We start from the raw sequence: 14817 nt of genomic DNA on the forward strand, positions 1-14817 counted from the left end.
AGGGGGTGGAGGAGAGAGGTGTGTCACAATCATTAGCATTTTGGAGGCGTGGTGGCGGAACAACCTCCAACACTACTGCACCTTAGTCACACAGGTACTCATTGATGGCCCTCTGCTGCGTGTGCAGCCGCTGCAGCATGGCCAACGTTGAGTTCCACCTGGTGGGCATGTCACAGATTAGGCGGTTCTTGGGCAGGTTAAACTCCTTTTGGAGGTCCGTCAGCCGAGCACTGGCATTATATGACCGGCGGAAATGCACACAGACTTTCCTGGCCTGTCTCAGGACATCCTGTAAGCCCGGGTACCTGCCCAAGAACCGCTGCACCACCAAGTTAAGGACGTGAGCCAAACAGGGCACATGGGTCATTTGTCCCTGTCGGAGGGCAGAGAGGAGGTTGGTGCCATTGTCGCAAACCACCATTCCTGCCTTAAGTTGGCGTGGCGTCAACCACCTCTGAACCTGCCCCTGCAGAGCTGACAGAACCTCTGCCCCAGTGTGGCTCCTGTCCCCCAAGCACACCAGCTCAAGCACCGCATGGCATCTTTTGGCCTGCGTACTTGCGTAGCCCCTTGAACGACTACGGAGCACCGCTGGTTCCGAGGAAGAGGCCATGGAGGAAGAAGAAGAGGAGGGGGTGGAGGAGAGAGGTGTGTCACAATCATTAGCATTTTGGAGGCGTGGTGGCGGAACAACCTCCAACACTACTGCACCTTGTCCTGCATCCTTCCCAGCTGCCAGCAGAGTCACCCAATGCGCCGTGAAACTTAGGTAACGTCCCTGTCCATACCTGCTGGACCATGAGTCAGCGGTAATATGCACCTTACCGCTGACCGCCCTGTCCAGCGAGGCATGGACATTGCCTTCCACATGCTGGTAGAGAGCCGGAATTGCCTTCCGTGAGAAAAAGTGGCATTTGGGTACCTGCCACTGAGGAACCGCACATTCCACAAACTCACGGAAGGGGGCAGAGTCTACCAACTGAAAAGGCAGCAGTTGAAGTGCTAGCAATTTTGCCAAGCTAGCATTCAACCGTTGGGCATGTGGATGGCTGGGAGCAAACTTCTTTCGGCGGTGCAGCAGCTGGGGCAGGGAAATTTGCCTGGTACAATCTGACGTCGGTGTACCAAAATCAGATTGCCCACAAGTACGTGGCTGTGACACACCTAATTCTACACGTTCATTCCTCTCAGTGCGGGTCTCAGAGAGGACTGAAGGTCTAGTGGGGTTGGAAATCTCAGCTGATGAGGAGCAAGCAGAGGTCCTCTTTGTTCTTTGGTGTGGGTCTTTTAGATACGCTTGCCAACGAACTGCATGGCAGGTCAACATATGTCTGGTCAAGCATGTGGTACCCAAGCGGGAGATGTTTTGGCCACGCGAGATATGCTTGAGACATATGTTGCAAATAGCAGCGGTGCGATCTGATGCACTCGTCTCAAAAAAGGCCCACATCAAAGAACTTTTTGAATAACGCGCAGAGACTGCAGCGCCCTGCACATGTGGAGCTTTGGGGTGTGATGCAGTCAATGTGCTGCCCTTAGGCTGGCCCCTGGAGGGAATCCTGCCTCGTTGGTGATGTGCCGCCTCCTCCTCCTCCTCCTCCTCCTCTCTCCTATCAGGCACCCACGTTGAGTCAGTGACCTCATCATCCCCTCCCTCCTCATCACTGGAGCAAACCTGGCAGTATGCTGCAGCAGGGGGAGCATGACTGCCAGATTGCTGTCCTTCTTGGGCACCCCCTCTGTCCGTGCTCGTGTTACTGCCTTCATCAAGCTCAGTATCATCATCAGAGCCTTCCAAATGCTGGGCATCCTCCTGGAGCATGTACCCAACACTGTGGTCAAACAGTTCGAGGGACTCCTCAGGAGGACATGGTGGGGCTAGGGAAGGAGTCACTGATGACATTGAGCCAAGGGAAGAGGCCGCTGCTTTGCCAGACAAAGTACCCTGGGCATGGGTGAGAGAGGATAAGGAGGATGAGGACGGCTTGGTCATCCACTCGACCAAGTCTTCCGCATGTTGCGGCTCAACATGGCCAGCTGCCGAAAAAAAGGCCAAGCGTGTCCCATGGCCACGTGCTGATGAGGATGCACCGTCTCCACGACCAGCACTAGACACAGAGCCTGCTTGCCCTCTCTTATTGGCTTGTGACTGTCTGCCTCTCCTTCTTGGCCTTCCAGACATACTAATGGCCTGTAGCTGCACTAAGCTGGGATATATATATATATATATATATATATATGTACTGATACTGCAGCTAGCAAAATCAACTGCCTGCCTGTAGTATGAGAACACCACCAAACTTCTACAGGTAGCTTTAGCTGAACACTGTGAGGTGGACGCACCCCACTAACTTGTAGGTTTAGCTGAACACTGTGAGCAGGGCGCACCCCACTAACTTGTAGGTTTAGCAGAACACTGTGAGCAGGACGCACTGCACTAACTGTAAATAGTCTAGCTGCCTGACTGTGGTACTAATAGGATCAAAAGAACACCAGTAATTTTCTTTAAAATACTGTAACAAGACAAGCCTGCCTGTCAGTAAGAAGATAACAGGAACGGATCTAGCTGAACACTGTGAGCAGGACGCACCCCACTAGCTTGTAGGTTTAGCTGAACACTGTGAGGTGGACGCACCCCACTAACTTGTAGGTTTAGCTGAACACTGTGAGCAGGACGCACCCCACTAACTTGTAGGTTTAGCAGAACACTGTGAGCAGGACGCACTGCACTAACTGTAAATAGTCTAGCTGCCTGACTGTGGTACTAATAGGATCAAAAGAACACCAGCAATTTTCTTCAGGTAGCTGTATTTACTGTAACAAGACAAGCCTGCCTGTCAGTAAGAAGATAACAGAAACGGATCTAGCTGAACACTGTGAGCAGGACGCACCCCACTAGCTTGTAGGTTTAGCTGAACACTGTGAGGTAGACGCACCCCACTAACTTGTAGGTTTAGCTGAACACTGTGAGCAGGACGCACCCCACTAACTTGTAGGTTTAGCAGAACACTGTGAGCAGGACGCACTGCACTAACTGTAAATAGTCTAGCTGCCTGCCTGTGGTACTAATAGGATCAAAAGAACACCAGCAATTTTCTTCAGGTAGCTGTATTTACTGTAACAAGACAAGCCTGCCTGTCAGTAAGAAGATAACAGAAACGGATCTAGCTGAACACTGTGAGCAGGACGCACCCCACTAGCTTGTAGGTTTAGCTGAACACTGTGAGGTGGACGCACCCCACTAACTTGTAGGTTTAGCTGAACACTGTGAGCAGGATGCACCCCACTAACTTGTAGGTTTAGCAGAACACTGTGAGCAGGACGCACTGCACTAACTGTAAATAGTCTAGCTGCCTGACTGTGGTATTAATAGGATCAAAAGAACACCAGCAATTTTCTTCAGGTAGCTGTATTTACTGTAACAAGACAAGCCTGCCTGTTAGTAAGAAGATAACAGAAACGGATCTAGCTGAACACTGTGAGCAGGACGCACCCCACTAGCTTGTAGGTTTAGCTGAACACTGTGAGGTGGACGCACCCCACTAACTTGTAGGTTTAGCTGAACACTGTGAGCAGGACGCACCCCACTTACTTGTAGGTTTAGCAGAACACTGTGGGCAGGACGCACTGCACTAACTGTAAATAGTCTAGCTGCCTGACTGTGGTACTAATAGGATCAAAAGAACACCAGTAATTTTCTTTAAAATACTGTAACAAGACAAGCCTGCCTGTCAGTAAGAAGATAACAGGAACGGATCTAGCTGAACACTGTGAGCAGGACGCACTGCACTAAATGTAAATAGTCTAGCTGCCTGACTGTGGTACTAATAGGATCAAAAGAACACCAGTAATTTTCTTCAAAATACTGTAACAAGACAAGCCTGCCTGTCAGTAGGAATATAACAGGAACGGATCTAGCTGAACACTGTGAGCAGGACGCACTGCACTAAATGTAAATAGTCTAGAAGATAACAGGAACGGATCTAGCTAAACTGAATACAGTGTATATATATATATATATGCAACACCTGGGATGCATATATATACACAATACACTTTAAGTGCAGCTAACTGACTGACTGTCCTGCCTAATCTAGCTAACTCAAATGAAATGACACTGTCTCTCTCTCTCTCTAAGCACACCGGAACACACTGCACAGGGCCGCCGTGCAGGCGGCCTTATATAGTGTGGGGCGTGTACTAAATCCCCTGAGCCATAATTGGCCAAAGCCTCCTTGGCTTTGGCCAATTATGGCTCTCTGTTAAGGCGGCGCTGTGATTGGCCAAGCATGCGGGTCATAGTGCATGCTTGGCCAATCATCAGCAAGCAATGCACTGCAATGCCGCAGTGAATTATGGGCCGTGACGCGCCACACGAATTTGGCACGAACGGCCCATATCGTTCACAATTCGGCGAACAATCGAACAGCCGATGTTCGAGTCGAACATGGGTTCGACTCGAACACAAAGCTCATCCCTATTCACAGTATATACTCTGCTCCTACAGCCAGGGTAGTAGCAGCAGGACACCTATCTGACCCAATCAATGTCCACAGGGATGCCCCCTTTCCCCACTTCTATTCAACTTAGCAATAGAACCCCTCTCCCGCTACCTTCATAATACGGCCCCACTACATGGATTCGCTATAGGTCACGAAGAGCTGCGAGTGGCCCTTTTCGCAGATGACATTTAAATTTTTTCATCGGCGCCATCTCTGGATATAGCCAATATACAACAGATTTTTGACTCATTCCATCTATGTTCTGGCCTAAAAATAAACTTCAGCAAAAGCGAAGTACTACCTCTAAATGTACGCAGGATTTCCATTGCATCAGAGGGGGGTGGGGTCACCTGTACACATCCCTGGGAAACCCCGGTGTTTCTCCTTGTCAGAGGGGGACGGGGTCACGTGATGGGTGGCCCTGCCCTCAGCTACATAAGAGTTGTCAAGCTGGCACAGCATCATTGGCTGGGTGTCTCCGGTGGAGGCAGGATCCTGTGCGTGTTCCTTGCTGGAGTCACTGGAGATCATCCATCGCTGGAGATCGAGAAGTGGATTACATCACTGGAGTAGAAGCATGGATTTCTTGGATTACATTGCTGGAATCTTTTTTATTTTTTATTTTTAATAAAGGACTTGTCCCAAGTCGTCTCCTGTGTTTTTTTTTGCATTTTGACACATTCTTTTTGTGAAATAGTAGGGGTACAATGTACCCTTTACCAATTCACATAGGGGGGGCGGGATCTGGGTGTCCCCTTTGTTAAAGGCGGCTTCCAGATTCCGATAAGCCCCCCGCCCGCAGACCCCCACAACCACGGGGCAAGGGTTGTGGGGATGAGGCCCTTGTCCCCATCAACATGCGGACATCCTCCCTATGTTGAGGGCCTGTGGCCTGGTATGGTTCAGGAGGGGAGGCGCTCTCTCATCCCCCCTCTTTTCCTGTGGCCTGCCAGGTTGCATGCTCGGATAAGGGTCTGGTGTGGATTTTGGAGGGAACCCCACGCCATTTTTTTTTAAATTTTGTCGTGGAGTTCCCCTTAAAATCCATACCAGACCTGAAGGGTCTGGCAAAAATTTTTGGGGGGAACCCCATGCCATTTTTTTTTTTTTTTGGCGTGGAGTTCCCCTTAATATACATACCAGACCTCAAGGGTCTTTTTTATTTTTTTTATTTTTCAAAGACTTTCAATTATTTTTATGTGTATTGTATTGTCGGGACCAACTAGCGCTAGCAATTTTAAATGACTTTTTTCCTTTAGAAATTTCATTTTGCTCTCGGCCTGTCATAAACACAGGAAACATGCGCTACTTTACAGGCATACTCTAGACAACCCCCAGGTACGAAATTTAAAGGAATATTTCACTTTTATTTTTACACTTTAAGCATTAATAAAATCACTGCTCCTGAAAAAACGGCCGTTTTTAAAACTTTTTTTGCATTGATACATGTCCCCTGGGGCAGGACCCAGGTCCCCAAACACTTTTTATGACAATAACTTGCATATTAACCTTTAAAATGAGCACTTTTGATTTTTTATGTTCATGTCCCATAGACTTTATCGGTGTTCACGTGTTTGAACACATTTTTTGCCTGTTCGCATGTTCTGGATGCAAAATGAACAGGGGATTGTTTGGCCCATCCCTAGTAACTGATTACCAGGTGCCAGAAGATCCCATGCTCCTCCTGTTTGAATATCCAAAGTTGTGGAACCCCTCTGGAGTCTCACTTATATCCATGTTACAGGGAAACTACCAATGAACACTCATAAGTCTTCTCATGGCTCGTAGGATTATTTTCAAGCAATAGATTTCTCAATTACTGCCCACCTTATCCGAAACAAAAAGGATCTTAAAACCTTGTTATTCAGAGAAATACTTGACACCATACTACAAAATGACTGCTTCAACAAATGCTTTGAAACAAGGTGGTGCTCTTTCATAGACCAATGTCTGATAACATCTGAGAAATTCTCTCTACAGGCTCCTTTCATATTTAAATCTAGTGGCATTGTGACCCATACAGCTAACTTTCCATGACAATCTAGTTTGTTTTCTCTCTAATAGGAACATTAACCAATTTTGTCAATGGGTTTAAGTTTTTTACTATTGACCTTACCTAGGGCTCCTGCTCACCCGAGGGTGTTGGGAAGGGTCAACACCAAGTTTTCCCTTCTCTTCTCCTTCTCAATCCTCCCCTCTCTTTCATTTTCTTTCTCTTCTCTTCTTTTCCTTTCTACAAGTTCTCCCCCCGCATAGGTTTGAAATATGTTATCTTTATTTTGACAATTCAGTTACGGTGATCATATGACCTATGGCCTTGGTTTTCCTTAAATCTATAACCTCCTTAAATCTATAACCTTGTGTAATTATGCGCTGTACTATAATCTGCTTTGAAATGTGAAACACTCTACTTGGTATTGTAAAACACTCTTCACTGTTATTCGAAAAAAAAACCAAAAAAAAAACAATAAAATATATTATAAAAAAAACCCCAGGAATATGACCATCTGAATATGAGAAAATGAAGATAGAATGTAACAAATTATTGTCATAAAATGCAAGTCTTCAGGAACAGTTGAGGAGACTACAGAGTGCTAAAGATGCAGAGACAGCAGAAGCTGTTGAAGATGTGTGAAATATGTCCAAGAATACTCCTAAGTGAATAAAGCATACTATAGATGATGCAACTTTCTTTCTTGCAACTATGGGTTGCAGGAAAGAAAATTGCTTGATTCCCCCATCAACGCATTTAGTGCTAATAGATGAATCTCTTCCAGCTGCAGCCACCAGCAGTAATTGCAGGAAAAAAACTATGAGCTGAGTGTACTAGAATCGATCGATGGATCGACTTTAGTATAACCACCCTGCCCATAGATGGCTTGACTCTCGGCTGGTCCCTACTGAACCGGCCTGGATTCAATCCATCTTTTGGTCAGCTTTAAAGCACAAGAAGTTTAAACATATTGCTTGCCATTGTTGGCTAGTGGGGAAAGATAAAATGATACCCAGGCTGAATGAACAAATATGTCATTTGTGCTGGGGCCACTATAAAACAAATTACAAGGACTTTTAGAATAATGGACTATTTCAATATTCATCAAACAATACAATAAACATTATGATGTTTTTTTTTTACCTCCTTTCCTTTCAAATCTATTTTGCTTTAAGGTTTATTTTAATTAATATTACTTCAAATAGTTTTTATTGAGTTTTTTTTTTTATCGAGAAGGTTACAAACAGATAATAAAGTGGTACACTCTGTACAGTAGAACTTACAGCAAAAGATCACATGTAGATACTATGCCAAATAAGATAATATCAATTTGAACTTGGAGGTAATATCATTACTAATCTTACAGTAGAAGTGCTACCCCCCATCCTGGACACCCCATCTGGGAACAAACTGTGTCCTGGTTAGGGGGGCAGCACAGCCAACCATGGTTAGTGTCATAGTGATATTGAAATAACTTGAGGTGGTACAATAACAAGACTTGAAACAGGGTAGTTAAATACATCAATTGGTACACAATCCGTATAATAGTGTAATCTGCAAAATGTAGCGTCAATGTACCTGTACATAGGGTAAGTTAGCTTATAACTTGTTGTGAGTAGGCAAGGTAAGCTTGCCAAGGGTGAGAAAGGAAAGGGGAATGGAGGGGGAGGGAGGGAAATGGTAGGGGAGGGGAGTTAGGTAAAGTGTAATCCAGTCACCATAACATAAACACATTCAAATTTTGACTGTGCACTTAGGATTTGATAACCAGGGTTCCCACTTATCTCTAAATACTGTGAGACTAAGGTTTGTGATTGACAATAATTTCTCCATCTCACATTGGTGGTTGAAGGTGAGAATGGCATCACTGGGGGAAGGTGGATTGGTAGCGTTCCACTGCCTTGTAATTGTGATTTTTGCTGCTAATAAAAATTTTATAATTACTACTCGGAATTTGGGAAGAAATTCGTGAATGTTCAGGTGCAAGCTCCGGATTAGGTGCTATATGTTGGCTACATATATCGGACAGTATGGAAAAAATCCTATTCCAGAATGACCTTAGTGATATGCAAGACCAAGGTATATAGTATAGAGTGCCAGATTCTCTGCATTTTCACCAGCATTTGGGATGGGTAGAACTTAGAAAGTTTGAACGGGGTAAGGTATCAAGAGTGTATTACCTTTTGGTAGTGTTCCAGATGGTTTACACACTTGGATGAGGTATAGGTGGTGGAGAAAACTTTCATCCAACAGGCATCTGGAAGGGTTTTTCCCAAGGCTTCTTCCCATTTGACAATGGTGGTGGTCTTTGAGAAGGAGTCTTGGGCATTGTAGATATTATAAAACAGGGAAATACCCCTTAGTGGAGTTGTAGGTTCGTGGAAGAAGGTATACATTGAGACTGGAATTTCTAAGTGTAGAGGTAGAGGGTGTTTATGGAGAAGGAGTGGACTTGTAAATAGGTAAATTGTGCAGGCGGTGGAAGGTTGGGTAGATAGGGCTCCATAGGTGTGGAGAGATGTGTCCTGTATAGGTCTCTCAAGAGAGTAAGGCCTTTATTTTTCCATAAGTGGAGGTCAATGCAGGGTATAAAGTGTTGGAGCACTGATATTGGGGTAGGGATTTTGCAAAGTGATCCCTTGGGTGAAGATAAAAGGGGAATCTCTGACCACAATTTGATGGAGATTTGCACATTTGGGACAGTAAAGATGGGTGGTGGAGCTCCAAGCCTACTAGCAATGAGAGTCGATTGTAAATCTTTATGTGGGACCTCGGTGGATTCCATAAATGCCCACGTCTTATGTTTAGGGGGTTCCACAGATATCTAGGTTGATCTAATACGCAGGCTTTATAATAAGCCATGATATTGGGTACCCCCATTCCACCATTTCTTCTATGCCTTATCATAATATTAAGGGAACATCTGGGGGGTTTGTGGTTCCAAACAAATTTAGTAAAAAGTTTTTGGGCGGTGGAAAGGAAAGTTCGTGGTAAGGGGATTATCATGCCCTGTACACATGGTCGGAAATTGATCGGACATTCCGACAACAAAATCCATGGATTTTTTCCAACGGATGTTGGCTCAAACGTGTTTTGCATACACACGGTCGCACAATGTTGTCACAATTTCCAAACACCAAGAACGCGGTCACGTACACCACGTACAACGAGACTATAAAAGGGAAGTTCAGTACCAAGCGCGGCACCCTTTGGGCTCCTTTTGCTAATCTCATGTTAGTAAAAGTTTGGTGAGAGACGATTCGCGCTTTTCCAGACTCGTGGTTTTCAGTTCGTTTTTCTGCTTTTCAGTTTGTGCTTGTGGGTTTGTATCTGTTTTTCAGTGCGTGCAGTTACCATTGACTTGTCATTGTGTTCTTGTTCGTTCGTTACTGATTTTCAGGTCGCTCTTCACAGGCTCTTCTTCAGTGCGTTCTGTTACTCCGTTCTGAGCAGCCAACCGTTTTCTAGCCATGTTGCATGTACGTACTCATCGTAGAGTTCGTGCTGTGCGGGGGCTTGGTGTTGGGGTTCTTACTTTGACACAAGCCCAGTCCATGAACAGGGCGAGGAGGAGTTCATGGACCAAGAATTGGTTGCTCCAGCATGACCAGTTCTGTCACATGCCTTTGCTCCGTGAGATCTGTGAGAATAATCCTGATGATTTCAGGAACTTTCTCCGGATGACGGACCCCGTATTTCACCATTTGTTGGCTTTGCTGACCCCCTATATCAGCAGGCAGGATACCTGCATGAGGCAAGCCGCCACTCCAGAGCAGAGGCTCATCGCCACCTTGCGGTACTTGGTGATGGGGAGAAGCCTGCAGGACCTCAAGTATCCCAGAGACCTGTTCTGCCATCATGCAGGTCCTGCAGAAGGAGTATATTAATGTAAGATTTTTATCCTTTAACATCACATTTTATTGTATAGAATGTTTGCTAATGTATTGTATTTCTTTCCTCATTCCCTAATTACCATGATTGTAATATGCTGTGAATGTCCCCTTTCTCCTCATGCATGCTGGATTTTTAGGTATTTTTTTTTGTCCTTCATACATATTTTCCTTCACTTACCTCCCCAGCATGCTCTCCTGGCCCTATATTCATCTCGTGTAGTCACTTAACAATGTATTTTGTCAGCTCCATAGTAGTGCTTTACCCTAAATACCCTAAAATGTGTAAAATTGTGATTTGTGCTTTAAATTCAGGCAGAATGCCAGAGGTTTTTTTTTGGGTCCCAAAATCATTTGGAACCCTCCCTCCCCCCAACTGCTAACTCAGCTGATAGCAATCCTCTATCTGCTGACTTTTCCAAACCCATACACACTATACCTACCTCTTTTGTGGTCAGATTTCTGGATGAATTCCCCAAAGCATGTAGTGCAAGGGCCTGCCTGAATCCTTTCAAATGGTACTGTTTCAAGTTTTTGTATCCTATTATTATCTTGATAGGTAATTGCAGAATGGAAAAATGTGCTAAAATGTGTACAGTGTGTACAGTGTGTATTTATATCTTTGTATTATGACACTTCTTACCTGTCCAGTGGGCTGCCAATAGTGTAAGTAAAAGTAAGGAGGGGCTGGCCAAAGCAACACACATTATTTAGGCATTCATCTCTCAATGAAGTGAAGAGGGTTACCTGACCAAAACATTCCCCCTCCTCCTTAAAATTTATAAAATGGCCCATGATGGGGGGAGGAATCTGATAGGTGGACCTTAGACCTTTGTCTTAAAATACTCCCTAAAGTAAATGTTATACTGATGTTGGCCAAGAATGTTTGTGTCTAATATGCTTTCCATGTTTATTCTTGTTTGACTCCACAGTTTCCTTCCAACCCACAGGAATGGCACTTTGCCCAGCGGTGGGACTTTCCTAACTGGGGCAATTGATGGGAAACATGTCCACATCATCCCACCACCCAACTCGGAGTCATACTATTACAACTACAAGGGGTTTAATAGTATTGTGATGTTGGCGGTGGTGTCGGCTACCAACGAGTTCCTGTATGTGGATGTGGGGAAGAATGGCCAGATGTCAGATGGTGGAGTCATCGCCCTTACGGAGTTCTACAGGCGTCACCAGAATGGCAGCTTGGACTTGCCACCTCCAGAAGACAATGCGGAAGGACTCCCATTTGTCTTCCTTGCGGATGAAGCGTTTGCGCTGGGGGACCATCTTATGCGGCCATTTCCTATGAGGACCCTCACCCTGGACCGGAGGGTTTTAATTACTGGCTGGACAGAGCCATAAGAGTGGTGGAGAGCACGTTTGGAATAATGGCCAGTACTGATGAGCTTCGTGTTCGAGTCGAACCCATGTTCGACCTGAACATCGTCTGTTCGATCATTCGCAGAATTGCGAATGATATAGGCCATTCACGCCAAATTAGAGTAGCCCATAATTCACTGCGGCATCGCAGTGCATTGCTGGCTGATGATTGGCCAAGCACGCACTATGACCCGTATGCTTGGCAAATCACAGCGCCGTCTGTACAGAGAGCTGTAATTGGCCAAAGCCAGGGTGGCTTTGGCCAATTGTGGCTCAGGGGGTTTAGTACACGCCCCACACTATATAAGGCCGCCTGCACGTCGGCCCTGTGTAGTGTGTTCCGGCATTGTGAGACAGAGACAGAGAGACAGTGTCATTTGATTTAAGTTAGATAGATTAGGCAGGACAGTCAGTCAGTTAGCTGCACTTACAGTGTATTGTGTATATCTATGCATCCCAGGTGTTGCGTGTATATATATATATATATATATATATATATATATATATACACTGTATTCAGTTTAGCTAGATCCGTTCCTGTTATTATCTTCCTATTGACAGGCAGGCAGGTGTTGTTACAGTATTTGAAGAAAAGTGCTGGTGTTCTTCTGATCTTATTAGTCCTATTAGCTACAGTATTTACAGTTAGTGTAGTGCGTCCTCTGCACAGTGTGCACCTAAAGCTACCTGTAGAAGATTGGTGGTGTTTTTCGTATCCTATTGCTAGCGCAGGCAGCTACATTATTTTTTAGTGTAGTGCGACCTCTGCACAGTGTTCAGCTAAAGCTACAAGTTAGTGTAGTGCGACCTTTGCACAGTGTTCAGCTAAAGCTCCAAGTTAGTGTAGTGCGATCTCTGCACAGTGTTCAGCTAAAGCTACAAGTTAGTGTAGTGCGACCTCTGCACAGTGTTCAGCTAAAGCTCCAAGTTAGTGTAGTGCGATCTCTGCACAGTGTTCAGCTAAAGCTACAAGTTAGTTTAGTGCGACCTCTGCACAGTGTTCAGCTAAAGCTACAAGTTATGCCCCGTACACACGGTCGGATTTTCCGATGGAAAATGTCCGATCGGAGCGTGTTGTCGGAAATTCCGACCGTGTGTGGGCGCCATCGGACATTTTCCATTGGATTTTCCGACACACAAAGTTGGACAGCAGGAGATAAAATTTTCCGACAACAAAATCCGATCGCGTCAATTCCGACCGTGTGTGGCCTGTTCCGACGCACAAAGTGCCACGCATGCTCAGAAGAAATTCAGAGACGGGACAGCTCGTTCTGGTAAACTTAGCGTTCGCAATGGATACAGCACTTTCGTCACGCTGCAATGTTAAAAATGGTTTAATACAGCGCACTCTCTTCTTCTTTATAATGTGACAAGAATTAAGTAGTTTTGCTGCTCATATTCACACACACTTCTCACAAACTTATTTTGTTACTATTTATCTGGATTCCCTCAATATATTTTGATTTCTCACATCTGACAACATTTTTTTTATATTTTATTTATTTTTTTGTCTTTAATGTAGATTTTTTTTGTGTTTTTCTTTTTTTTTTTTTTTTGGTGATTTTGATTTGTACTCCCAAAAATGTTTGTGTGTGTTTTTTGTGACAAGTTCCCACAACACCATTGATATGTTGTTCTATTTAATCTGTAGGAGATTGTTTGGTGTTGTTGTCCCTTGTTAATTTCACATTGTACTTTAGAAATGTACCTGAATCGTCACCAACAAACTGTCCTTTTTGGATGAAAACACACACAGGAGAGTAGAATTTACCTAAAAAATTTTATTAAGGGCTCACAACTAAACAAAGAGGGAGGCAATGCTGGAGAAACTGCAGAAGTGGGTGAAGCCTTGGACCCCCAGGGCAGACATCAATTATTTAAAAGCAAAATTGGTGGCCTGAGGAGTCCTTATCTATGGGAGTGCAGTCTGGTCCAGAAGTCCCAGAGATCCGGAAAGCAGCAGATGACATCTGTGTCCCCAGGCTGTGGTCATACGAGAGACTGCATCTTCTGTCAGACCAGACTGAACCCAGGGTCATCACTCTTTGGTCTTCTTTCCACGCTTCCTTCCACGCTGTAGCTGTGGTGGTGGAGTTGTGGCAGCAGAAGGAGGAGGAGGAGGATCGTCGATCTCAATGACATCCGTCTTGGGTGTTAGTTCCCCACTCAACCCCTTACGTAGGACTTTATAAATCAGGTCCACAGAGAGCTTGCGTTGACCCTCCTGCATGCCCTGCAATTTTGTGGCAGCCATGCAGGCAAAGGCCTCTTCAGGACTGGGGAAGGCTCTGAGGGACGCAGAAGCCTCCTGGATCAGCCTGTACGCTGAATCCTGCACGGGACTCGGAGTCGTCTTCCTGGCTCGTTTATGTGGCAGGCAGAGGGGAGGGACCTGAGACTCAGTCAGACTGCGACTGGTCCCAGGCTTCTCTTGGCTGACACTTAGCCCCGCCTCCTCCTGGCTGCCACTAATCCCCGCCTCCTCCTGACTGCCACATTCCACAACCTCCTCCTGGCTGAGGTCTTCCTGTGTATGAAAAAGGGACATAGTTTGAGATTTTTAGTCATCAATCACACACAATTTTCACCTCCTGACTGCTGCAAATTCAATGTTAACAAATATAACAGACTATCCTTCTGAGCCCAGCAGTTTTCATTCTTGTCCCAATTTTGGGTGCCCACTACTGTCTATTGATATGTAAAACACTTTTTTTTATCAGCAATTAGTGATTAATAATAACATCTAGTAAACATTATTTATTTATTGTCCTGAAATCTGTAGAAGAATGCTATACCTGACTCCAGCTGGGCTCCTCCACTTCTTCCTGGCTGGAAGGCCCAGGTTGGACATCGGAAGCCTCAGCTGGGGTGGAAGGAAGAGTGGAAGGAAGAGTGGAGAGGGATTCCCTGACTTCAGTCTGGTCTGACAGAAATCGCAGTCTCTCGTAGTACCACAGCCTGGGGACATAAACGTCATCTGCTGCAGCTCCGGATCTCTGGGAATCCGTGACCTTCTTGCGCTCCCTAAGATATGTGCTCCTCAGGCCACCAATTT

The sequence above is a fragment of the Aquarana catesbeiana genome, linkage group LG08 (genome assembly GCF_042186555.1).
Source record: "Aquarana catesbeiana isolate 2022-GZ linkage group LG08, ASM4218655v1, whole genome shotgun sequence".
Lineage (NCBI taxonomy): Eukaryota > Metazoa > Chordata > Amphibia > Anura > Ranidae > Aquarana > Aquarana catesbeiana.